Here is a 26,205-nt window from a genome sequence, read left to right on the forward strand (position 1 = left end):
TTATGTCTTTTGAACTGTCTGGCATTGCATTGTCAAGAAAGAGCGGAAATTTTCTCATAAAAGAAATATGAGAACATAATGTTTGTAATTTTGGAGGATTAAATGAAATACTAAACACATTTTCTTTCCAGTTTCAAAAACTCTTACGCAAACACAAAAAAATAATTAAAAAATATGCACATTCCAACTATATTTCTGAGTCTTCTTATCATTATATCATAGTCAGCCCACTATTGTTGACTTTGTAAAAAGTGATATTTCTGATATGAATTATTTTGCTATAATTTATTTGATTTTCCTTGTAATTTCACGACCCAGAAATTTGAAAAAGGGATTTATCGATCGCATATTCTTAGTAGTGTTTTAAGTAGCTGAAACCGATGAGAGTACATTATGTCACTCCTGAAAACTCCTCTATGCCCTTATGATCTGCCTTTGGATCAAAATTTTCGATCTTTTCATTGAAGAGGAAAAGTATATTGCAAAAGTAAATGTTTTCAAGTTCTTTTTACTTTCTCCCCCTTTTTCCCCTATAAATTTGAGTTCAAGAAGTTCGATCACGTTGATTACCTCGAAAATTCCCTTAGAATTTAACTTGGATGGAGATTGACTCCTTAATTTAATTGTTAGGTGCACGATGCCAATTTCATGAAAGTATTTTATTACCATACAAAACTGGTAGATGTTAGGTAAATTTAAGTGTTAAGAAATTGAAAAGAAGGTCTAATCATTATGTGAAAGGAGCTGAAAATGACCTGAAAAGACAATGCTATGTAATTCTCGAACTTTTAGGTTTCTGGAGTAGAAGTGTAATTCCAGAAGATGAATGACACCATTTTTCAGAAACTTGAGAACAATTATATATACCGTTTTTTAAGGTTAATTACAAATAAAATATGTTTTATTTAAAAGTTACATACGCAATGATTTATATATATATATATATATATATATATATATATATATATATATATATATATATATATATATATATATATATATATATATATATATATATATATATATATATACTAATATAGATAATAAATTCTAATATAGTCTAATATTCATGTATGTTCTAATATATTCTCTTGCCAAATATATAGTCAAAATTTTCGTGGTAACAAACTCACAGTAAGGAACGACCCGGCTCAATAGTAACCGAAAGTCTAACAAAAAGCAATTTTTATACCAATAGATACATCAAAAGAATCAGATTTTTATGCTATTTTGGAAAATACAAGTTCGGTCCTACCCATCAAAAGTTACTATCATGAGAAAATTTGCCTTGTTTTGAAAAAATGGGGAAAACATCTAAGATCTTGGAAAAATTGGGGAAAGTAACAGAATCTTGATGAAAATCAAACCATCAGATTCAGCCTATCAGAGAGCCATACTCTAGAGGTTCAAGCTCTTATCTGCAAAAAAAGTGGAATTTTGTATTTTTTTGCCAGATGAAAGATCAGGGATTCGTGATATTTGTTTTTTGCTTTTGCGTTTTGTTCCCAGGGGTGATCGTATCGACCCAGAGGTCCTAAAATATCGTGAGAGCGCTCAATCGAAAGAAAATTATAAGTTCTAGTGCCCTTTTTGAATGACCAAAACATTTAGAAGGCAACTAGGTCCCCTCCCACGCTCGTTTTTCCCAAAGTCACCCAATCAAAATTTTGAGATATCCATTTTGTTCAGTATAGTCGAAAAATCTAATAACTATGTCTTTGAGGATGAATTAATCCCCCACAGTCCCCATGGGATTGGAGTAAATTCTAAATTCTGAAGGACTAAATTCTGCTCTTTTTGGAGTTTAATGCTACTCTTCGCTTTCATTAAACGGCGTAGACAAGACATATTCCCACAAATCAAGAAAGATTATCTATCATGTTCTACTTCTTTAGAACTAATTTTCCCCTTCCTTAGAACTAATTCTGTATTTTTCTGAAGGCTCAATGTGAGTTGGAATGTTTTCGCATGAAAATGAAACCTTTGACGCATATGCCCCTATCCATAACTACAAAACAATCAGAGAACCCTACTGTAGAGGCTTATAGCTCTTGCATACAAACATTTCAAAGTTTTTTTTTTCTGCCAAAAAGATACTTGTAAAATCAAATCAGAAGAATTAGTTGTTTTTTTTTGCCAAAAAGGTCACAGGCGTTTCATTTTTTGTTCCCCTCCCTTGGGATGATTGCAACGAACAAAGGGTCCTGAAAGATCGAGAGAGCGCTCATTAAAACCAAAGCTAAAAATTCAAGTGCCATTTTAAGTAACCAAATAGATTTACGGGTGAATTGCCCCCGTCCCATATCCCTTTTTAGATAAAAATACATCTGAATGAAATTTTTAGATGACCTTTGGTCAATTCTAAAAAGGTCCAATAAATACACCGGGGTGGATGGATGCATCTCTATCACTTGACACTTAAAAAGAACACTATAACACTTGATTTCCAATAGACTGAGCCCCTCTAAAGTTTATAAGACCGTCTCTTCCATATAAAGCACCTCCGAAAATGATTGAAGCCTCTTGGTTCTTCAATATTGGCAACACACGGCGTTGCCTATTGATCTGGTTTGTTTCGTTCGTATTTTTACTCAAAAATGTGATGACTGTTTTATTCCAATAATTTTTTTTCAATATTTTTGCTGAAGAAGGCCTGTTAAATCATAGGCAGCGCAACAGTGATGCCTAAGCAAAGAGCGATGTGGGCACAATGTGTTTTTTTTTTCAAATTAGGGAGCTTTATATAGAAGGAGTTGTCGTACAAACGTCTAAAGGGCTCAGTTGATTGGGAATTGAAATTTCTACTGCCCTTTTTGACAGTTGAAAGTGATCGTATTTTAGCCAGTCCTCCTCCCCACCAATAATTTACCCAAAGATAACGAGTAAAACTTTTAATATAGACATTTTGTTCAGCGTAGTTGAAATATCCAGTAATTATGTCTTTGAGGATGACAACTTCCCCACTACCCTCAGGGCAAGAGCTATAATTTATACTAGTTGCCTATTATTTACATATATGTTTTTTATAGAAAGGGAGGTTATTTAATTTTTAGAATGGGCTTATTGGATTGGAAATCAGAAGATCTAGTGCCCTTTTTAAATGTCAAAAGTGATCAAGGGCAACTAGCCCCCTCCCCGCGTTCTCTTTTCTGCAAATACATCCGACAGAAATTTTGAGATTTTAATCAAAAAAGTCTATATATAATGAAAAGAGAAATCACCAGTGCAACAGCACAAACACATAAAAAAAAGAAGACAGAAGGAGAAAAGGAAGACTGTTTTCCTACATTAGTAATTAATATAGATCAGCACTTGAATGAGGCCTTAACCCTACTCATCCATACAATCACATAGGTCAAACAGAATAGCCATACACAATCAACCGTAAAGCATAATCAATGGAAAGGCAGTCATATCGTCAGTAAGTATAAGTCGTCATTTACTCAAACATTAAAAAAAAGACAAATAATCCAACAGCCCTTATGAGTCTGGGGTCAAGGGTAGTAAATTATGTCTCGGGGGCATATAAGGATTTTGTTGAAAGGGTGTTTGCATTATATTTAGAGAAGGGTCTTTTGGTTGTAAATATATAGTTCAAGTTCCTTTTAAGCGTCGAAAGTGGTGGAGGGCAACTAGCTTTTAACCGTATGTGTCCTAATTTTTGAAACATACAACCTAAGTTTTCTTAAATCCTCGATTAAATTTAATAAAATAAGAAATATTTTAACCGTGTGCGTTCATTTTATGAAAACAAAAACCTAAGCTTCTTAAATAAAGAAATATTATTAATGAATCATATGTACTGTAACAGGGTGTTTTCTTATTTCTGAAAACTAAATCCTTAGTTTCTTAAATTATCAAATATTTTAATAAATAAGGTTCTAAATTATTTTGTGGTATTATCAAAATCTTGCCTGATATTTTCGATCATCTTGCATTATCCAAATCTCACCTCATATAATGAGAATCCTCTATTGCATTATCAAAATCCTGCGTGGTATTATAAAAACCATGAGATTTTTTCCGATTCCTGCATGATATTACCAAAATATTACCTGGCATTAGCAAAATATTTTCTATTACTATCAAAACGTGTCCGATATTTACAAAATACAAAATAGTGTCGTCAAAATCAGATCCGCTATTACCGAAATTTAACTTAGCACTATGAAATCATGTCTGCTATTAACGCGACCAATATCAAAATATTGCTAAGTATTACCAAAATGTTTTTTGGTACTATCAAATTCCTGTCTGGTTTTATCAAACATCTTGCACTACATTATCAAAAATCTCGACTGATATAATGAGAATTCACTGTGGCACTATCAAAAGCATATGTAAAAGTATTAAAATTTTGTTAGTTATTAACAAAATATTGCATGGTGTTGTGAAAATCTTAAATGATGTTAAAAAAAAATACTTTTAGCTCAAAATCAGTTCTACTATTAACAAAACTTAGCATAATGCTATCAATATCGTGTCTGGTATTTTTCAAAATTATCAAAAGCTTGTGAAGTATTATAAAAACTTGTCTGATATTAAAAACATCATACATTAAAGCATTAATGTCTTACATTATATTACCAAATCTTGATAGGTATTACATAATATTGTCTTGCATTATCAAGGTTTTGTCAGATATTAGGAGTATTTTATGTTACTATCTGATATTATCAAAATTTAACTTAATGCTATCAATTTCGTGTCAGGTATTATCAAAATCATAGCAAGTATTATCTCAATCTTGCGCAATATTATCAAAATCTCGTCCATTATTTGCAAATCTGGTAAAAGACGATAAGAATCATGCTCCTGGCATTAACAAAAATATTTTCTCGTACTATAAAAAACAAGTCTGATATCGTCAAATCTGACATGATATTATCTATATCATGTCTACTATTACAGAATTTATTTAGTGCGATCAAATCGTGGCTGCCGTTATGAAGTTTATCAAAATCTTGCCAAGCATTACCACACCCATGCCTATTGCTACCAAGCTCTTGTATGATATTACCAAAATCATGTCTGATATAATGTATAATTTTGCATTATAAAATCAAAATCACGACTAATGCAATAAGATTCCTATATGACTATATCAAAACCATGCATGATATTATCGAAATCTTGAAAGTTCTTAAAAAATTTTGAATGGTATTATCATAATCTCACAAGTAATTTTCAAATAATAATTTCAAATAATTTCAGCTAAAATTAAAACATGTCTTTTATTACCAAAATCTAATATAGTGCTGTCAAAAATCAAGTTGGCTATTAAGAATGTCTGGTAAATCATGTCTGCTATTATAAAAATTATCAAATCGTATCAAATATTATCAATATGTTACGCAATACTATCAAAGCCTTGCATGATATTACCGAATCATGTTTAATATTAAAAAATCTTGTCTTGTATTTTCAAAGCCATGTGAGATATTTTGAGAATCCTTTTCGTCATTACCTAAGTCTTGCAAGTTATCATCAAAATCTAGAATGGTGCTAGTAAAATTGTGTCTGCTACTATCAAAATATTATCAAACATTACGAAAATCTCATGCCATACTATCAAAATCTTGTCTGAAATTATCAAATATCTTGCGCTACATTATTAAAATCCCAACGTGGTATAATGAAAATCCTCTATCAAAACTTTACGTATTATCACCAAAATCTTGCAAGTTAAAAACAAAATCTTACATGGTATTACGAAAATTCCACCATTACAAAAATATTTTTTCGTAATATCAAAATGCGTTTGATATCATCAAATCATATATGATGTTATATAATCGTGTCTGCTATTACCAAATATAACCTAGTGTAATTAAATTTGTGTTTGTCATTATCTTGGTTACTAATATATTGTCAAGTACTACCAAAATCATTTATGGTATTATCAAAATCTTGTCATATATTTTGAAACATCCCGCACTATGTTATCTAAATCTCGAATGGTATAATGATATTCCTTTATATAAATATCAAAACCTTATATGGTATTGTCAAAATCATGCAAGTTGCAAGTAGATTACATTGAGATAACCACTTTCAAGTTAGCTTTGTTTAGGTTCACTTATCTTGGCCCGTCACGCTAAGTGAATCTAAATGAACCTAACTTGAAAAACAGTTAACTCAGTTTAAAATAATTTACAATTCAGCTAAGATGCTATCTGTAACTAAATCCGAAAAGTTGACAGCACTTATTGTAGAGAAAACGTGTCTTCATCTAGACTTTTAAATGTAAAAATCGCTGAAAGTATCAAATTTTCAAAGTATTCCACAAGATTTTAACAATCTTGATAATAATAGACCTGATTTTGATAGCACTATGCTAAATTCTATTAACAGCGAAAATGATTTTGACTTCACAATATTGGAATTTGGTAACAACAAACACGTTTTGATTGTAGTTGAAAATATATTTTTAATGTAAGGTAAGATTTGGATAGTACAATGCAGTATTGTGTTAATAAATTGCTAGACTTTGATAATATCCTTTAAGATTGCGATAATACCATAGAGAATTCTCACTATATAAACCGATATTTTAGTAATGAGTGAACTAACGAATGAATGTTCTTTATCACCCACCTATAAAAAGACAATCGAGTACAATAAAGATGTTATATAGATACGCACAAATTACTAAAAATGCCGAAGTTAAAATAGTAGGCCCTTCCACGGGTGAGATGTGGACTGGTTTCTCAGCCTCTGAGACTGTTCATCCCCAGACTAAACCGGTCCCACCAAACCATAACGGTCAACGATGTACCTATTCTTGAACCAATGAGGGGCCAGAAGCAAAAACTTCACGTACTTAAAATAGCACTTTCCCAACACTCTCCTATCAGATTCATTAAAAATGTCCCAAAATGGAGTCAAATATAGAATATATGGGAGGGCCACAATAATATATATTAGAAAAAGGGATTTTCGTCCCAGATTAAGCTGCAATGTAACCACACAAGCATAAGCAATTCTAAGTTTGCGTTCAGCATTCTGAAGCAAAAGCTTTTGTGTATTCTGAATCATAGACCTAATCAGGAAACTTAAATATGCTAGTACAGTGGTGGGTACCGCCTCACTATCACCTAGATAGACACGATCGGGCACATAACTACTTTTAAATTAGAGAAGAGGACTTGGGGGACTCCGCAGTATTCATACTTAGTCCTATTTATAGATATACCAAAACTTGTATATTAACAAAAATATTTATAGATTACCAAAACTTCATTGAAAACTAGCTATTGACAGGCACGGATTTAGCAGATCGTCCACAAAAAAAGCACTGATGTTTCCATCCCTTTTAAAATGCAACTAATAGATAAGCCAATCTGCCCAGGAAGACAAAGCGTTGTTGTAAATAATTTGTGATGCAATGGCTCCTTGCTTTACTCCGACGAAAGCAGGGAGCTCACCATCCGAAAGCACATTTCCCAACTTCAAAAGAACTTTTAGATTCCTATATATATATAATATAATGGGAAAATTATATCAAGACGAACACCACGACTATGCAACTTCAACAAGGCCTTTGAGTGGATAAAGGAACCAAAAGCATCCATAACATCGTATGCTCCGAGAACAAAAGTTCTCCCAGATGCTTCTGCATCTGTGAGTTAATTACAGAGATTTCCAAGGGCATGGAAGCAACCTAACCCTGAATGGAACCCGAAATGAAATTGTGGCATAATACACTTTTCTTTTAAATGGTCAACAATCAGAAGCTCAAATTTCTTTGTGAAAACAATTGACACAGTGACTGGTCTATCTGATGAACAGGATGATTTTGGTTTGTTCTTTTCCACAATTTGTCTAATCACTCCAATGCATAAATTGTCTGGAATGACACCAACGTTAAAAATCATTTGAAAAAGTAATGCAAGGTCGTTATAAAAGAGCGCACGCGGACGGATGATAGATAGACTTATCTATCAAAAAATGAACTGAAATCAATTTTGTTCAGTTCTAATAGGGGATTATGCCAGATTTGCCTCTGACTCATTCATATTATCTGTCTTGACTTTCTCTACAATTAGCCCTGGCTTCAAGCCCACAATTACTTAATCTTAATTCATAATAGTATTTTCATTAATAACAGACGGTGTTGTAACAACAAAATTTGGTTTTTGACTTAAATCAAGCAACGAAGCCATCTCACTATCTAAAGAAAATTTTACACTGCTGCTGGGTTTAGCAAACTAACTTTTGAAATGGAAAACCCAATCGGAATCTGGAATACTATCGGTGCCGTCATGGTTCTGCTTCTCAGAAAGAGGGCGAGACTTCCAAACGTAATTAGGTTCATTTACAATCTTCTTGGCAGTAATCGACTTGACTACCACTAGATACTCCTGCAGATTATTCCTAAATATTCTCTTAGAATAAATCTGGGCCGTACTTACATCCCCGCTCCTTGGTCTCTCAACCTCCTCCCAGAGGCACAACCACCAATTCGCCACAGCGACAGGCCGATAGAAGAACTAGGTTACTAGACTCCCTGTATTTCTCGGCCGTGCAATGTATCCATCTTACTGGAATAGCCTCTCTATCAGCACATTTCTGTGCATATATTATTTGCTGACAGTATAGGTTTAGTTGTAACCTTTACTCATTAATGTAGTACAAGATGTTTGATAACATCAGACAGGATTTTGATAGTATTAAACAGCATTTTGATAATACTTGGCAAGATTTTCATAATCTTGTTAACAGCAGATACGATTTCATGGTACTATGTTAGATTTTGGTAATAGTAGACATGGTTTAGATGATACCATTTTGGATTTTGACAATATTAGACATGTGTTGATAGTACCAGAAAATATTTTGTTAAGGCCTGGAAAGATTTTGATAATGCCATACAAGATTGTGTTAATAAATTGTATGATTCTGCTATTACCACATAAAGTTTTGATAATACAATACAGGATTATCAATATATCTGGCGAGATTTAGATAATGTTATGCAAGGTATTTGATTATATCAGACAAGATTTCGATAATACTATACAAGGCTTTGGTAATATTTGATAATATTTTGATAGTACCAGCCATGATTTTGCTGTAAACATCCTATAATTTGATAATAACTTGCAAGATTTAGGTAATGCCTGATATGCATAACCCATAAGAATTTGATAAGGTGAGACAAGGTTTTGTAATATTTAACAGGATATGGTAATATCATGCAAGACTTTAACAATATTATGTAAGATTTTGTTAGTATTTGACAGAATTTGGATAATCTTGATAATAGCAAATACGATTTTGATAGCACTATGTTAATTTTCGATAATAAGTTACAGGATTTTGACTGCACCATATTAGATTTTGATGATAGCAGACATGTTTTATTTGTAGCTGAAAATATTTCGTTAATAATTGTGAGATTAAAACATAATACCGTGCAAAGTTTTGTTAATTACTTGCATAAAATTTGATAATCCCATGCATAATTTTGATATTATCATAATACCAGCTGAGATTGTGATAATTTAGTGCAATTCTTTCATAATATCAGACAAAATTTTTATAATATCATACAAGAGTTTGGTGATACTTGGTAAGATTTTGATAATCTTGATAATAACAAGCATAATTTGATCCAATATGTTTAATTTGATAATAGCAATACAATTTAGATAACCTAATGTCATATTTGACGTTATAAGTCATGGTTTAATAACACCTGTTATTTTTGTTAATACAAGTAAAATATTTATAATATCATGCAAGATTTGTTAATAACTCGTAAGATTTTGATAATACTATGTAAAAATTGATAATAACATAGAGGATTCCCCTTATATTATGTAGGATTTTGATACCGTGGCGCAAGATATTAGATAATCTCATACAAGTTTTGATAATATCATACAATATTTTGGTAATGTTTGATAATATTTTCATAGTAACAGAAACGATTTTGCTAGCAACATTCTAGATTTTGATAATAACTTGCAAGATTTAGTTAATGTCAGAAATTATTCTTATAATATTTAAAGACTTTGAAAATATAAGACAAGATTTTGCGATATTTAACAGAATTTTATAATATCATGCAAAACTTTGATCATATTATGTATGGTATTAAAAATATTTGAATGAATTTTGATAATTTTGATAATAGCAGACACGAATTTGATATCACTGTGTTAAATTTTGTTAATAGGCAACATGATTTTGATAGTGCAATATTATATTTTACTAGTAGCGGACACGTTTTGATTGCAGCTGCAAATATTTGCTAATAACTTTCAAGATTAAATGATAATACAATGCAAGATTTTGACAATATCAAAGAAAAGTTTGGTAATACTTGGCAAGATTTTGGTAATCTTGATGATGACAGACACGTTTTGATAGCACTATGTTAATCATGCCAGGTTTGACGATATCAAACACGTTTTGATATTATCAAAAAATACTTTTGTTAATATCAGGTAGAATTTTCATAATACCATCCAAGATTTTGTTAATAACTTGCAAAATTTGATAATAATACGTAAAGTTTTTATAATATCATAGAGGATTCCCATTATACCATGTTAGAATTTTGATAATGTATTGCAAGATATTGGACACTTTCAGGCAATATTATGATAATGTCACGTAAGATTTTGGTAAATCTTGATAGTATTTTGATATACCAGAAACGATTTCGCTAGCTCCACTCTAGATTCTTGTAATATTTTGCAAGATTTAGGTAATGCAAGAAAAGATTCTCAAAAATTTCACTAGACTTTGTAATATTTAATATGATTTTGTAATATCATGCAAAGACTTTGATAATATTATGTAAGGTATTGATAATATTTGAAAAGATTTTGATAATTTTGATAATAGCAAACTTGATTTTAAGATCACTATGTTACGTTTTCTTAATAGATAACTTGATTTTTGATAGCACTACATTACATTTTGGTAATAATAGACATATTTTGATTTTAGTTGAAAAAATTTTGTTAATAAATTACGAGATAATTATGATACCGTAAGGATATTGTTAATAACTTGCTTGATTTTATAATATTATACAAGATTTCGATATTTTCATACAGAATTCTCATTATATTGGTCGTAATTTTGACAATGCATTGAGAGATGATTCATTATATCAGACAAGATCTTGGTAATATGATAAGAGCTTGGTAATTATTGGCACAGATTTGGTAATACTTAATAAGATTTTGATAGCCTTGATTATGGTAGACACGATTTGATCGTAGTATATTAAATTCAGTAATAGTAGACACGATTTAGATAAACTGATGTCAGATTTGATGATATTAGACATGTTTTGCTAGTACCAAAAAAACTATTTTGTTAATATCAGGTAAGATTTAAGCAATATAATGCAAGATTTTGTTAATAGCTTGCAATATTTTGATAATACTATAGAAAGGTTTGAGAATATCACAAGGAACTCTCACTTTACAATATGGGATTTAGTAATGTAGCGCAAGTTGTTTAATAACTTCAGATATTATTTTGATAATATCAAAAAAAGTTTGAAAACACTTGACAAGATTTTGATAACACAATTTAAGATTTTGATAATATCAGGCACGTTTTGATAGTACAAGAAAATATTTTTGTTAATGCCAGGCTAAGGACTTTTGACGTATCTGACAAGATTTGATAATATTTGACGAGATTTTGATAATGTCGCTCAACCTAGAGATAATACTTGCTATGGTTTTATAATAAGGGAAACAAAACTAACAATAAAAATAATAATAATTTATTTATTACCGACAAAAACAATATACAAACATTGAAATGTAGAGTAAAAACTTTTAAATACATACAAAAATCAAAAAATACATAAAAAAGAAAAATAATGACTGTGGAAAAAATTTAACATAAGTAAACACAAAAACTCAAATAAATACATACGAAAAAAACTACAGAAAAATAGAAAACTTCAACATTAAATACAAACAAGAAATAAAATTCACAAAAATAAGTACAACAAACGAAATATAACTGTTGAAAAAATTTATTTAAAAAAAAAACGACGATTATGTGGAAAAACCCGTCAACAGCACTACCTGAAAGCTTCCTGTGTAGCTTTTCCAACTTTAATATTATATCAGGTACATAATATTTATTAATTATATTCCGGTCACCTATCCAAGGAGGAATGAAAAGGAAAAACTTATAATATCTGAACCAAATACTCCGGATTCCTTTTAAATTAATTTTTCTCACATTGGGTGAAATTCCCACCGTAAGAAGAACTAATTGATCGGAAAATGTAGAATAGAGTTTTAGAGGTGCCCTTCTATTATATTTCCCTTGATTGGGAATAATTTTCCAGTGTCCAAATTGTATATTTTTGCGAGATTTCGTAAACAGTGTTCTGAAAGAAATTGAAAAGATTATTAGTAAGTGTTATACCCAACTACCGCAAGGAATAAACAGACGGAATAGAAAAAATATCACAATTAAAAGGAGATAAAAAAGTTGAAGCGAAAGATATAGACTCAAAATTCTCTTCATTCAACGAAAGGCCACTGCTATAAAAAGAATTGGAAACAGAAAATACTATTTTCAAGACATCAGTCCTAGTCCGACTAATCAGGAGCAAATCACCAGCATAAGAAATTTAAGAAAAACATGGAACATCAGAGAAATATTTAGAAAATATTTTCCCAAACACGCCAGAGATAAAAATTTTGAAAAAGTCGTAGGTGACAAAACGCCACCTTGTCTTACACCTCTTTTAACTTTAATAGTAGTAATTGGAGAATATTTCAAACTAAGGAATGAATTATAATACCGATGCTGCATAAGCAGAATAATTTAAAAATTAAAATTACCTGGAATACAAATGGAAATAAATTCCATTAAAAATGGAGTGGAAAATGGAAAATGGAATGGAATACAAATGGAAAAATTACCTGGAATACAAATGGAAATAAAAATGCTGGGAATGGATTACACTGTCAAAGGCTTTGGGAAGATCTAAATCACAAATGTAAATTTCTTTACTCTTAGAACTATTATCCTGAAGAAGAGATGCTAAATTACGATGAGGATGCTGACAACCCACCCCAGCCTAAAAATCACGCTGGGTCTCTACTTCATTAGTTCTATTAGATAGATGGGGAAGAATTGTATATTCCAGTAATTTACTTATATTACAAGACACGGTAATGGGCCAGTATTGAGAACAATCAACAGGAGATTCTTCCCATTTCAAAATTAAACTCTGAGTGCCACACACAAAACTATCTTGAATACTGGATGTGCATATACAAACTGAAAAAAATAACTGTAAATGAAAATCAGGTGCTTGGCAATTTGGCAAAAGATCCAACTTTAGATATCCCATCTATGTGAATAGAATCAGAATTTAAATTCTTAATATCACCACATACAGCAGAACATGTAATGGGAATTACATGTCTCAGTGAAATACGGATAGAAAAAGGTGCAATGGGACGAGAATACACGGTACGTACCAAATAGTTAACAACCGAAAAGATAGAAGAATAATGCTTCTTACAGAAAATGGTATGGCATGACTGCAAGAATAATCATTTTAAAACTTTTCAGAATTAATCGTTTTCGTGATTCACGTTTATTCACAGAGAAATCCATGCCACGGTGCCTTACTGACTTAAGATACCTCTTGTAATCCGTTTTAGTTTTTTGTTTTAAATCCACAACACACCCTGATCGTTGGCGCCCACAAACGTTCTAAACTATAATCAAGAGCTTTGCTTTGTTTTTCACAGTCTTTAAATTTGGATCTGCTGAAAAGATTGATTTTTGAGCACAAATGTGGCTGCATTCTAACGGACTAGCTGTAAGTTCAGATTCTTCAGACAAGACACCATTTCTTTATAATATAAATTTGCCTAAGAAACTTTGTCATATCGAAGCTGCAAAAATGATAAGGTCCCCGTATTAGATATACACGGGATATAAGCGTTGATATGCATGGCAAGATATATGCTTTATCTAATTATGCTTCGAAAATCATTTTAATTTATTTTCTGATGTCAAATCCGCTGGAATATAGGAAAGAAAAATATCACATATAGTGGTAGGTGGTCAATATAATGATCATCATCATGGACAGTTACAATCGAAGAATCAATGGATGTAGAACACATAACGTAGCCAATGTCAGTAGTACTTTCAGTGGTGTGGATATAGGTGAAAAGTAGAGATTTAGGAATGATGCGATATAGCGGGAGACAATCAATATCATAATCCTTTCTAACACAATCAGTATTGATATTTTTATTGAGGTGTAATTTAGAGATTGAGACACTAAGCGTTTAATTAATTTCCTCAGAGAAGCACAAGCCCTTGCGAAAATTGTAATTGAGGGACCAGATCTATTATCATGCGGAAAATATGAGTTGATCAGAATAGTTGATCTGACACGGATTGTTAAAAAAAATTCATCATGGTGATAAAAGATAGGAGTGGTGAAATGTGCTTTGCGCTTAAAGATGCATGCCAGACCCACTGATGGACAGGCACTAGTCACCATGGCAGAAATTACTATGTGATTTGGACTTCAATACAGAAAATTTAGGCTAGCTATAGTCAAAAATGCTCTTACAAACAAACTAGATCGTGCTAGCTGAATACTTCATTAATGAAAAGTCTTTGTCCTTAGTTCCATTAATGCTGTAGGGTATCACAGAAAAACTGAAAAGTCATTAATGTGGATGCATGTTCTTTTTTAGTCTTTCTTGCATAACAGGACATGAATTGATATCATCATGCTAGATTTTTATAATATCAGATATCAACAGAAACAATTTTGTTAATATAAGGAAAGATTTTGATAATGCCATGCATAAATTTTTAATAACTTGCAAGACTTAGTTAAAGCTCGAGATGACACTCCTAATATCCGGCAAGACTTTGATAGTACAAGACAAGATTTTATAATAACTAGCAATGTTTGGGAATATCATTTAAGACATTAATAATGCAATGTATGATGTTTGGTAATATCAGACAGGTTTTGATAATATTTGACAAGATTTTGATAATCTTTATTATTACAGACACGATTTTGATAGAACTATTTTAAGCTTTGTAAATATTGGAAATTAGATTTTGGTAATGGTAGACACGTTTTGATTGTAGCTGAAAAACACTTCGTTAACATTTTTTTTAAGATTTTGATAATAGCATGCAAAAAATTATTAATAACCTGTGAGGTTTCGACATTATCACGTACGGTTTGATAGTAAAAGAGAGAATTCTCATTATATCAATCGAAATTTTGATATTATGGTGTAAGACGTTTGATGATATCATACAGGATTTTGCTAGCTCCACACAGCATTTTGGTTATCCTTCATAATATTTTATAGTCTTGATAATAGAAGACGCGATTCTATAGTACTACGTTAAATTTTTGTAATAGCAGGTTTGATTTTGACGACAATATTTTACATTTTGACAATATCAGACACGTTTTGATAGCACCAGAAAATGTTGTTCTAACGCCAGGTAATATTTTGATAAAATTAAGCAAGATTTTTTTAATAAGTTGAAAATTTTTGGTAATATCACGTAAGGTTTTGATAATGCAATAGAGGATTCTCGTTATATTAAGCGAGATTTCAATAATGTAGTGCAATATGATTGGTAATATCATACAAGATTATGATAATACCGCACAAGGTTTGGAAACTTAAGTTTATTAAAAATGTTTGATTATTTAAAAACACTTTGGTTCTGCATTTCAGAAATAGGAACACTTAGTGTTAAAAAAGGTTTTATTTTATTAACAATATTCGATCGTTTGAGAAACTTAGGGTTTTTTCATAAAAAACACACACAGTTAAAATACATCTTATTTGATTGTAAACAATTTGAGTTTATATGAAACTACGGCAGAAATAATAAGAGCACACACATTTAAAATACATATGATTTTATTACTAATATATGATCTTTTAAGAAACTTGGTTCTTAGTTTTCATAAAAAAGAACACACACAGTTACAATACATTATATTATATTTCAAAATATTTGAACATTTGAGAAAATACGGTTTTTGTTTTCAGAAATAAAAGCACACACATTTAAAATACATCTGATTTTATTACGAATACATGATCCTTTTAAGAAAATTGGGTTTTAGTTTTCATCAAAAGAGTGCACACAGGATTAAAATATATATCATTGTATTAAAAATATTTGAGGAGTAAAGAAACTTGGGTTTTAGATATGACAAAAAAACAACGCATAGGATTAAAGTACATTTCATTTTCTTAAGAAATGATTGATCATTTAAAAACCAAGGTTTTAAATTTCATAAGAAAGGAACGCACACAGTTAAAATACGTCCTATTTTATTAAGAAAGTTTGATCACTTAGGAAATTTGGGTTTTAACTTTCAGAAATAAGAACACACAGGCTAACAATTATGTTTGATCATTCAAGAAACTAGGGTTATAGTTCTTATTTTATTGAAAACTATTTGAGCATTTAAAATTAGGGCATAGTTTTCAGAAATACAAACACGTATGGTTAAATTACATCTTTTTTTTAAATAATTGAGCGTTTATGAAATTTAGATATTAGATCTAGAAATAAGAAAACATACGGTTAAAATACATGGTATTTTATTAAAAATATTTGACTATTTAAGAGACTATGGTTTTAGTTTTTCAAAAACCATTGTTAAAAGTTGTAAACATTGTTGCTTTCATGCACATTGTTAAAAAAACATTTTATTTCATTAAAAACATTTGATCATTTAAGAAACTTGCGAATTAGTCTTCAGTAATAAGAATACACACGGGTAAAATGCATTTGATTTTCATTAACAATAATTTATCAATTCAGAAACTTGAGGTTTAGTTTTCATGAAAAGGAAGGTACACGATTAAAATATATCTTGTTTTATTAGAAATATTTGAACATTTAAGAAATTTGGGGATTAGTTATATGAAATAAAAACAAACACAGTTAAAATATATCTGATTTTATTAATAATGTTTGATCACTTAAGAATAACGGCATGAGGAATATCACCATAAAAAATAAAAATGAATGCTTTGAATCCATTCCATAACTAATTCATTTTGTTTTCTCCTGACATAACACTTATTCTATTTTGGAGTCATACAATTGAGAAAATATTTAAGTTCCCAAAAAAGTTTACAAAAATGTTTTAAGTAAAAAAAGAGGAAAAAAAATGTAATTACAAACAATTATTTTTCTAATAGGGAAATATCACGACTAACTTATTTATATCATCTTCATTGCATATTTTGAAAATATAATAGGTAAATTTCTTTCGTCATAGGTATATTTTATGTCATTTTTAGACATGTCAAAAAAGTTGAAAAATTCTAAGTTCCCCCCCCCCCAAAAAAAAATCAAAGTTCAAAAAAGAAGGGGAGCAAAAAGCTGGGGGGCATTGGGGTCCTTGGAAGCTGGATATGGATGACCATAAGTTCTCTTTAAATAAAACAATTCTATAACAATTGATTCATTGGGGGCAAAGGTTTGCCGGTTTACTTTATCCAAGAACGCGTCATAAGAAAAAAGGGGAAGCAGAAATGCCACTTTTTGATTCATTAAAATTTTTCTTATTATAAAATGCATTTAATTTCATGCAAAAATACATTTAAAATCCAGATACAGAATATTCAGTATATAGATTACAGTATAGGATTACTGTTCCTATGTTAATAAATGCAGTCAAGTAAAGTTCAATGCTATATCGTAAATTCTATTAGTTCATTTAATATCAAATAAAATGGTTTCCTTAAGTAGTCATTCCTCTGATGAAGCTGATTCTACCATTTCATTTGAATTCATTTAAACCGGTTTACTAAAGCGGTTATTCCTCTTATTCCATGAAGGTTGAGTATATGTTAATCATGTACCATCATGAATATGATAGTGAGGCTTAGGGTATATGTGCAAATATATACAAATAGAGCCTCAGGTTTAAGATCTGAGCCTACATCTGCCATACTACTCTCAAGCCCATTCATTTCTCAACCCAATCAAATAGTTCGTGGTAACGAACTATAGCAAGGAGCGACCCGGCTCAATAGTAACCGAAACTCAAAAAATTGAATTTTGATACCAATAGTTACATCAAAAGAATCGCATTTTAATGCTGATTTTAAAATATAAGTTTCATCAAGATTAGTTTTACCCATCAAAAGTTACGAGACTGCGAAAATTTGCCTCATTTTCGAAAATAGGGGGAAACACCCCCTAAAGGTAATATAGTCGCAACGAAAATCCCACCATCAGATTCAGCATGTCCGAGAGCCTTGTTGTAGAAGTTTGAAGCCCTTATTTACAAAAATGTGGAATTTCGCATTTTTTTTTGCCAGAAGACAAATCACGGATGCGTGTTTATTTGTTTTTTTTTTTTTTTTTTTTCCAGGGGTGATCGTATCGACTCAGTGGTCCTAGAATGTCGCAAAAAGGCTCATTCTAACGGAAATTAAAAGTTCTAGTTCCCTTTTTAGGTAACCAAAAAAGTTGAAGGGCATATAGGCCCCCCTCCCACGCTCATTTTTCCCTCAAAGTCGCCGGATCAAAATTCTGAGATAGCCATTTTGTTCACTATAGTCGAAAAACTTAATAACTATGTCTTTGGGGACGACTTACTCCCCCGCAGTCCCCGTGGGAGGGGCAGCAAGTTACAAACTTTGACCTGTGTTTACATATAGTAATGGTTACTGGGAAGTGTACAGACGTTTTCAGGGGGATTTTATTGGTTTGGGGGAGGGGTACGTGGGAGGATCTTTCCATGGAGGAACTTCTCATGGGGGAAGGGACTTTCAATGGAGGGGGCGCAGGATTTTCTAGCATTATTTAAAAAAAACAATGAAAAAAATAAATATGAAAAGTTTTTTCTACTGAAAGTAAGGAGCAGCATGAAAACTTAAAACGAACAGAAATTATTACGCGTATGAGGGGTTTACCTCCTCGTAATAACTCGCTCTTTACGCTAAAGTATTTTTAGTAATTTCAACTATTTGTTCTATCGCCTTTGTGATTCAGAGGTCATTCTTAAGGAATTGGGACAAAATTTAAGCATTAGTGTAAAGAGCGAGGTATTGACGAGGGTTGAGCCCCCTCATATATGCAATAAAAACATACGAATATAGAAGTTTGCTACGTTTGTAAAAAATCAAAAGTTATAGTTGCCTTTTTAAGTAATCAAAAAATTGGAGGGCAACAAGGCCTCCTCCGTCGCTTCTTTTTTCTCAAAATCTTCCGATTAAAACTATGAAAAAGCCATTTAGCCCAACAAAATTAATATGCAAATTTCGTTTTAATTATTTATTTGCGGAGAGCCAAGATAAAAACATGCATTAATTCAAAAAAGTCCAGAAATTAAACAAAAAAAAACAAGTTTTTTTTTAAATGAAAGTAAGGAGTGACATTAAAACTTAAAACGAACAAAAATTACTCCGTATATGCAAGGGGCTTTTCCTCCTCAACGCCCCACTCTTTGCACTAAAGTTTTTTACTGTTTTAAAATGTAGTATTAAGAGAAAGAGTAAAACTTTAGCGTAAAGAGTGGGTCGTTGAGGAGGAAAAGCCCCTTTCATATACGGAGTAATTTCTGTTCATTTTAAGTTTTAATGTCGCTCGTTACTTTCATTTAAAAATCTTGTTTTTTTGTTTAATCCAATAATAATGTGGATGCAGCCATTTTGTTCAGCATAGTAGAACGGTCTTGTAACTGTGTCTTTAGAGATCTTGGGTATGCTAACTCCAGACAGACAGGTAATTTAACCATTATGCTTTAAACTAATTATTGCTTTAAAACTAAATCAAAGGGCAATATGTGTAAGGCTGTCAACAAAACAAGAAAGCTATGTTTCGAGACCGACCGGGTGGATTAAGTTGAAACTTTCAAGACCACTACTATTACTACTTCTAATCTTAAAATTTGAACAAATCAAAAGAGTGTAAGTATATCTAGGTTGTCAAAGAGCATGCATACAATTATTTAGGAATGGTATTAGGTTTTAGTTTTCAGGTCAACTTGAGGAGGTATAAAATTAAGTTAATTAAACTATTTTTGTCAAGATCAATAATTGTTGCAAAATTTCTCCAATATACAAATAGAAATTTGCACTTTACTGATACAATTTTTATTTTAAGCCATGTGATTATGCTTTTCATGACATAAAAATAAAAATAAGCTAAAGATGACACAAACAACCAAGATTACTGAAAAGAATTGATGAAACGTAGATGGAAGTTTAATAAATATTGATATTCATTCCTAAAAGTGCGAAATTTTTCTTCTATAAAAGTATAAACATTTGAAATAAATTTTTACGTTTTAACTAAAATTGTGACAGATTATGACCTAACCTAAGAATGTAATCACTGCAGTCATAGTTATAAGACTTTTAAAAATATCTAGAAAATAAAACGGCTATCTCCAAAGGTAGATCGGACGTTTTCGTGGGAGGTGAAAAAGGGACATAGAAGGGGGCTTGCTGCTTTTTGGTCACTGTTGACACAAAAAAGGAACTAGAACATCAAGTTCCCATGGAATAAGTTTCCTCCGAAGCTTTTACGACAACTTCTTCCTTACGAAGTGGCAGAAAAAACTTGATAAATTATTTTTTAGCCTTATCGCTTCTTACTTAGGCAGCCCTATTGCACTGCTCATGAAAATATATGCAAGTGAAAATTTTGTTTGACGTAAATTACTTGTTCAGAATTTTGCCCCATATTTAGAGATGAAAGCAATAATGCCAGATGCAACCGCAAAGGCACCTGCGTGCCCTGAACCAATAAAATAACAGACAATTTTCTAATTTTCAATAAATTACTTACGGTTTTTAATTTTTTAGTTCAACCCCTTCCCTATATACCTACTCCTCCCAAATAAGCTACTGTTTATGCGGCTGGGAAAGACACAAGACTTTTAACTTTGTCTGTTTGAAGAGACTATGGAGAACTTGATATTCCCAGGCTATGGAGAACTTGATATTCCCAGACTCTTAAGACCCAAAACCATGATGAGATGGAAAATCATACTTAGACAATAATTTTTGAAGTAGGAGAATGAACGAATGATTGAGGGCTTCCCAGATGGTTAAGGAAGCCTGTACTATCATTTCTTATGACTTTAGCTAAGAAGACTATGTGGTGGGTTTATTGAGAAAGTTTTAGAGTGGACCCATTCACCTTCAATGTAGGTAAAAATATTCTAACAAACCACAAGTTAGGTTAGTCAATTAACTGAAGATTACACAATCAGGAGCGATTCAAGGTCGAATTTATCGATCATTATATAGAATATGTCCCAAAAAAACAGCAAAAGCCATGAATGAGCATTGTGTCAACTGAAAGGGCATAACATCCTGGAATTAAATTGTACAGACGATTTAAATGTCATTGAAAAAATTCTAAACGAAGTGAATGCTCACACCTGTCTCAGTATTTGATGAAAAAAATATTAGTGAATAAAACGATAGGTACTAATTTGCCACTAACTTACCTAAGGCAGTAACCATTTGAAGTACAAGGGAGAGTAGGTATATTCAACCCCCTAAAAACCATCTATAATAAAAAAATTAATTTTAAATTCCTTACCCGTATCAGTCCCTTATCTATATAATTATTTTCTTAAAGTGTTCATTGACATTTACACTGTTTTATAGCTGACAGATAATTTTTGTGGGTTAATATAAGAAGACTTCAGGGGATGAGGTTCCTTTAGCCTAGTTTTAAGTGTACCCATTTTCCTGATGCGTAAGTAAGATGATTATAGTAAATTAGAAAGTATACGAAAAAAATGTAAGTGAGGATGGTAGAACTAAGACCTAGACATGATTTTAATTTAACCTGGTGTATATGGATTATGTCCTAAAAGGAGAGCAAGGGTTGTAGGTATACGTAGTATAAAAGGGAAATGTAAAACCCTCTTAGATTTAATTTACAAAAAAGACTTGTGTTCTAGGTGAAAGAATAGTGGGCAAAAAAAGAAATTATTGGCAAAAATAATTAATATCAGTAAAGAATAGCTCAGCCTTTAGAACGAGCACCGGCCGTTACAGGTAAAAAGAGCCCATTGCACTCGATCCATGACAAGAATGTTTAAAAAATAAAACAAAAGTTCTACGTTTAACAATTCACCCATACTTGTTCTTCATCATATATGGTTTTATATTGTTCATCGAGATTTACTCTGTTTTCTAATTGACAGATATTCCTTGTGGGCTCGGCAAAATAAATGATATACTATCTTAATCCGTTGAACCAGCAATCATAGTAATGTAGACTTTTATGTTATGGGAGTGTAAGTTTAAATATGGACTTTGTGATCTTATTAATAAATATTTCTAGAAATGATGTACCTGCACATCAAAACTAGCACGCAAGCCTTGTAGTCTCAATCAACTAGTGCTTGTCGTTAGTTGGAGTTTTTTGGAGAATTAGTTTTAGTTTTCATTGGCCATCTTGACTTGGATTTATACATGACGGTGGTTATAATCTGGTTCTGTTGGTGGCTCCTTGTCAAATAGGTAAAATATGTCAGTCACTTTTGTATGTAGGAAATGAAACGAATTTTTTACGTTTTTCTTTGGCAGAGAGTTCCAATATTCTATGACAAATGAACAATCTACGCATTAATATTGCTTTACTAGCAGTAGTTTATAGTAAGGTAATGTGTAAGTAATAGAAGATTGTATGTTTTGGAAAATATAGATTAAGGTAAGATTATGGTTCAGTTATGGTCTTTGACAGAGAGTTCCAATATTATATTTCGAATAAAAAATCTACGGTTAAACATGCTTTATTGGCAGTAACTTATGTTAGGTTTTGCGCGAATTACAAATAAATCAACAAAGACATTTATTACAAGTCCGTAAAACATGGTATTTTATAATACACGCTACAATATTATAACTTAAGAAATAATCATCTCATCCCTCCCCTTAAAAAAAAACAACATAGAAATAAAGACGGAAAAACGAACTTAAATTGTTCTGATTCTTTTATCACTTCATTAATTTATATACAAACCACAAAAATTATCTGTTTTAAAGCCGTCTGCAGGATTCACGGGAACTAAAGTAATTCTCCTCAAAAAATTACTTCTTAGACGAAAAAGTAGCAGGCACTCGACTAGATGGAATACCTCATCTTCTACTCTTAAAATGCTTCTGGGGCAAGAATAATCTGTATCTGAGTACATCATATTCTTATCAGAACACTTTATTTGTATTTTTCAATTGTTGAAGTTGACTCGAATACACAATAAGGTCCTTAATATCTTCACTTAATGACTTCATGGCTCGGACTTTCGTTAAATTCTACAAATTATAGATGTAGTTAGTTATTTATTTAAATTCCATGATTTTATGAATAAGTACTTATTTTTTAGCCATTAGCGTTTCTTAATAATAAGTTGTGTTATACCAACTAGAATATAATATAAACGCACTTGTGTCGTCTGGGCTCCTATCTTTTCTTAGGTTAATCAATTGCAACAGCTCCTCTTCAAATTCTCAATTAGAAATACAGAATATTTTGTTCGATACGTCTACTTGTTAAAACGAATTGTAACTGTCCTTTACTTGTGGAAAGACAAAAAGTATAGAGTAACATTAAAAATTCAAGTAAAAAGAAACAATTTTGTACATGAGGGAGGCTCTCGCTTCTTTAAAATTTTTAAAGATCTATAGTGATTGACTGAAAGAATTTGTGAGTTCCAAAAATACAGTTAATAGATTATTGCAAGTGTTGCAATTGTGAAAGTCAAAAGCCGTATCCACAGTGGGGGCTCAGGGTTTGACAATCCGCTGAAATTAGGTCTGACTCGTAAAATGTGACTAAAATGCATAGGGACAAATTCTCCCCCCTAAGAAAATTACCCCCCTCTTTCCCCAAAAAAATTCTGTATACGCCCTTGCTTAATAAGATAGGACGTTTCTATTACATTTCATTTGCCCTTTTGCTTTGGCAGAGCTTCTTAAAGCATTGGAGGCGAAATTCAAAATCTAACGCAAAGAGGGAAGACTCCTCCTGTTATACGGAATAGACTCTGTTTTTTTTAAGTTTTAATATTTCTCTTTAATATCATTTGGAAATATTACAGTTTTCTTCAATTTAATTTCCGATCGTGTCCAATAGCATGCACGGGTTTTCCCTAAATATGAGTAGGGCAAGTTCTCCTCAAATCCCACTCATTACATCGAAGATGGTCTTAACTCTTTATCTTTGAGTTTAACTTCAAATGATGAAAGTTAGTGAAAAAGAACCCATTTGCTTACTGTTTTTGCAGTGTATTTAGTATATTTACTTTGTGCAGTTAGTGTATTTCCTTTTCGAAGTAATTTCCAAAAGAAAAAATCTTCGCCACAATGAGAGGGATGCTTCGTTCCTTGAACAGCCAAGCTTTTCTTGCTGGTATACAAGCTCTGTTCCCCGCCAACCGAAAAATGCATAAAATTCTGTCATTTATTAGTAATATAATAATAAAGAACCTAGCAGAACCTAGCATTCTATATTCATCCGTTGTCATCTCGTATTATGCCTAATTTAGGAAGGTGAAGGGTTAAATTTATAATAATTTGAGTATTCGTTTGATTCATTTGTAGCACCATTCACAGGAAGTCTCAAGTGTGATTGGAGCAATAGGTTTCGTATTTAAACACTGCATATATGCTTAGAGACAAATAATAAACCTCACACTAGCATAGTTTCTGTGACTAATAGGCTATTTTAATAATCTTCACTAATTCTTTAAATCTTAAATCAATTCGGCCCCTTTCAGGCTAAAATAGCTGTATTTCTGGTCCAAATACAAGAACCCTCCCCCACCTGCTTTCACCCATCCTATACTTACCCAAAGCCCACTAAAATAAAAAAATATAGAAGTTACTTATGAAGGCTTCAGGTATCTCCATGCACACAGACATCCCCTGGCCCTTATCCTTAATAGTTGAGGAAATATTGTACACCACTATATAGGATTAAATAAAAAGACAAGTTTTTTTCAACTGAAATAAGGAGCAACATTAAAAGTGAAAACTAACAGAAACTATTACATATATGAGGGGGTTCACCCCCTCGTCAATACCTCACTCTTTACGCTAAAATTCGAATTTTTTTCCAATTTCTTAAGAATGACCCTTGCATCTCAAAGGCCATTTAATTACAATAAATAGTTCTTTTGAAAATACTAAAAAACTTTTTAAAACTAAAAGTCACGTGTCGAGCCTTGAACATGCAGTTCGTTCTGCAAATCTTCAAGTGTCACCTGTTCACGTTATTACTGACTTCCAACTATCACACCACCTTCCAATATCTGCTTTTATCTCTTGTGCTTCTTCCCAGTCTGTTTCCTACTCACAACCACATCAACCTCAAGCTCAATAATACAGGGACAGGGATTGGAAAAATGTCCAAGGCGATCTTTTCGTAGAAGTTACTAATTCGGTCGTTACATAAAATTCACATTCCATTCCAGCTGCTCATACGAATACCGTAAGCTGATGCAAGTGAAATATGGGTGTTGCTATATATCTATCTTGCACAAATTTGCCATGCCCCTGCAATACGCGGGAAAATCCGCTATACCTCTTAAACATATGCGTCGGGATATCACGAAGCATTGGTCCAGTAATCTGAGCTTAGTTGAAGCTTGGAGAAAATCCAAAATTTGGAACCATTTGGGATTCGAGTGTGACCGTCCTCGCTCTGGCTGGATTTCGACATTCTTCTTTCTTCCAAAAGAAAGTTTGCAAGAGAACTATCTATCCACATGAACCAGATAGTTGAAGAAACGTCCCAGTAAGCTTCTTTGTCCCAACTTTCCTTCTGGAGAAACCTATCAAGAGATCCTCTTAGCACTCCTCTATCTGCTCAAGATCTTCCTGCTTCCGAGTGGAATTTGTACTTCTCTGCTGAAATCTCCCCACCATATACAGCCCTACAGTCCAAGTATGAAGATAAGATTGATAAATTTCTGTTTAGTGTCCTTAACGACAATTTTATTGTTTCGGTTGATTCTGTAGTGCGAGCAATCCAACACCTAGGACGTAAGAAATCTTCTGGCACCGATAAAGTGAGCGCTCTTCACATTTTGCATGGAAGCGAGCTGCTGGTACATCATATTGCTCCTTTGATGCAGACGATTGTTACTCAAAGACTTTTACTTTATTTTTTCTCAATTGGAGATCTCACTTCAATTCCAAA

The 26,205-nt window shown here is 31.8% G+C and overlaps 1 protein-coding gene and 1 long non-coding RNA gene across 10 annotated transcripts in view; one reads left to right on the forward strand and one right to left on the reverse strand.

Annotated features, from left to right (window-relative positions):
* Positions 1-26,205, forward strand: part of LOC136025271 (octopamine receptor beta-2R-like) — a 148,674-nt gene that overhangs the window by 42,113 nt on the left and 80,356 nt on the right. For 2 of the 8 annotated variants that reach the window (XM_065701134.1, XM_065701135.1), the window contains exon 2: positions 22,348-22,526. The exons of 5 other annotated variants lie outside the window; for them this stretch is intronic. The gene's annotated coding sequence lies outside the window, so the exon portion shown is untranslated. Of the gene's footprint in view, positions 1-22,347; positions 22,527-22,587; positions 22,717-26,205 lie in introns of those variants that run through there. One more of the 8 variants, XM_065701137.1, reaches the window with a different exon arrangement.
* LOC136025272 (uncharacterized) overlaps positions 11,329-26,205 on the reverse strand; it is an 87,964-nt gene continuing 73,087 nt past the window's right edge. For both annotated transcript variants that reach the window (XR_010617050.1, XR_010617051.1), the window contains one exon: positions 11,329-12,376. This is a non-coding gene — a long non-coding RNA (uncharacterized LOC136025272). The remainder of the gene's footprint in view (positions 12,377-26,205) is intronic.

This window comes from Artemia franciscana, chromosome 3, assembly GCF_032884065.1.
Source record: "Artemia franciscana chromosome 3, ASM3288406v1, whole genome shotgun sequence".
Lineage (NCBI taxonomy): Eukaryota > Metazoa > Arthropoda > Branchiopoda > Anostraca > Artemiidae > Artemia > Artemia franciscana.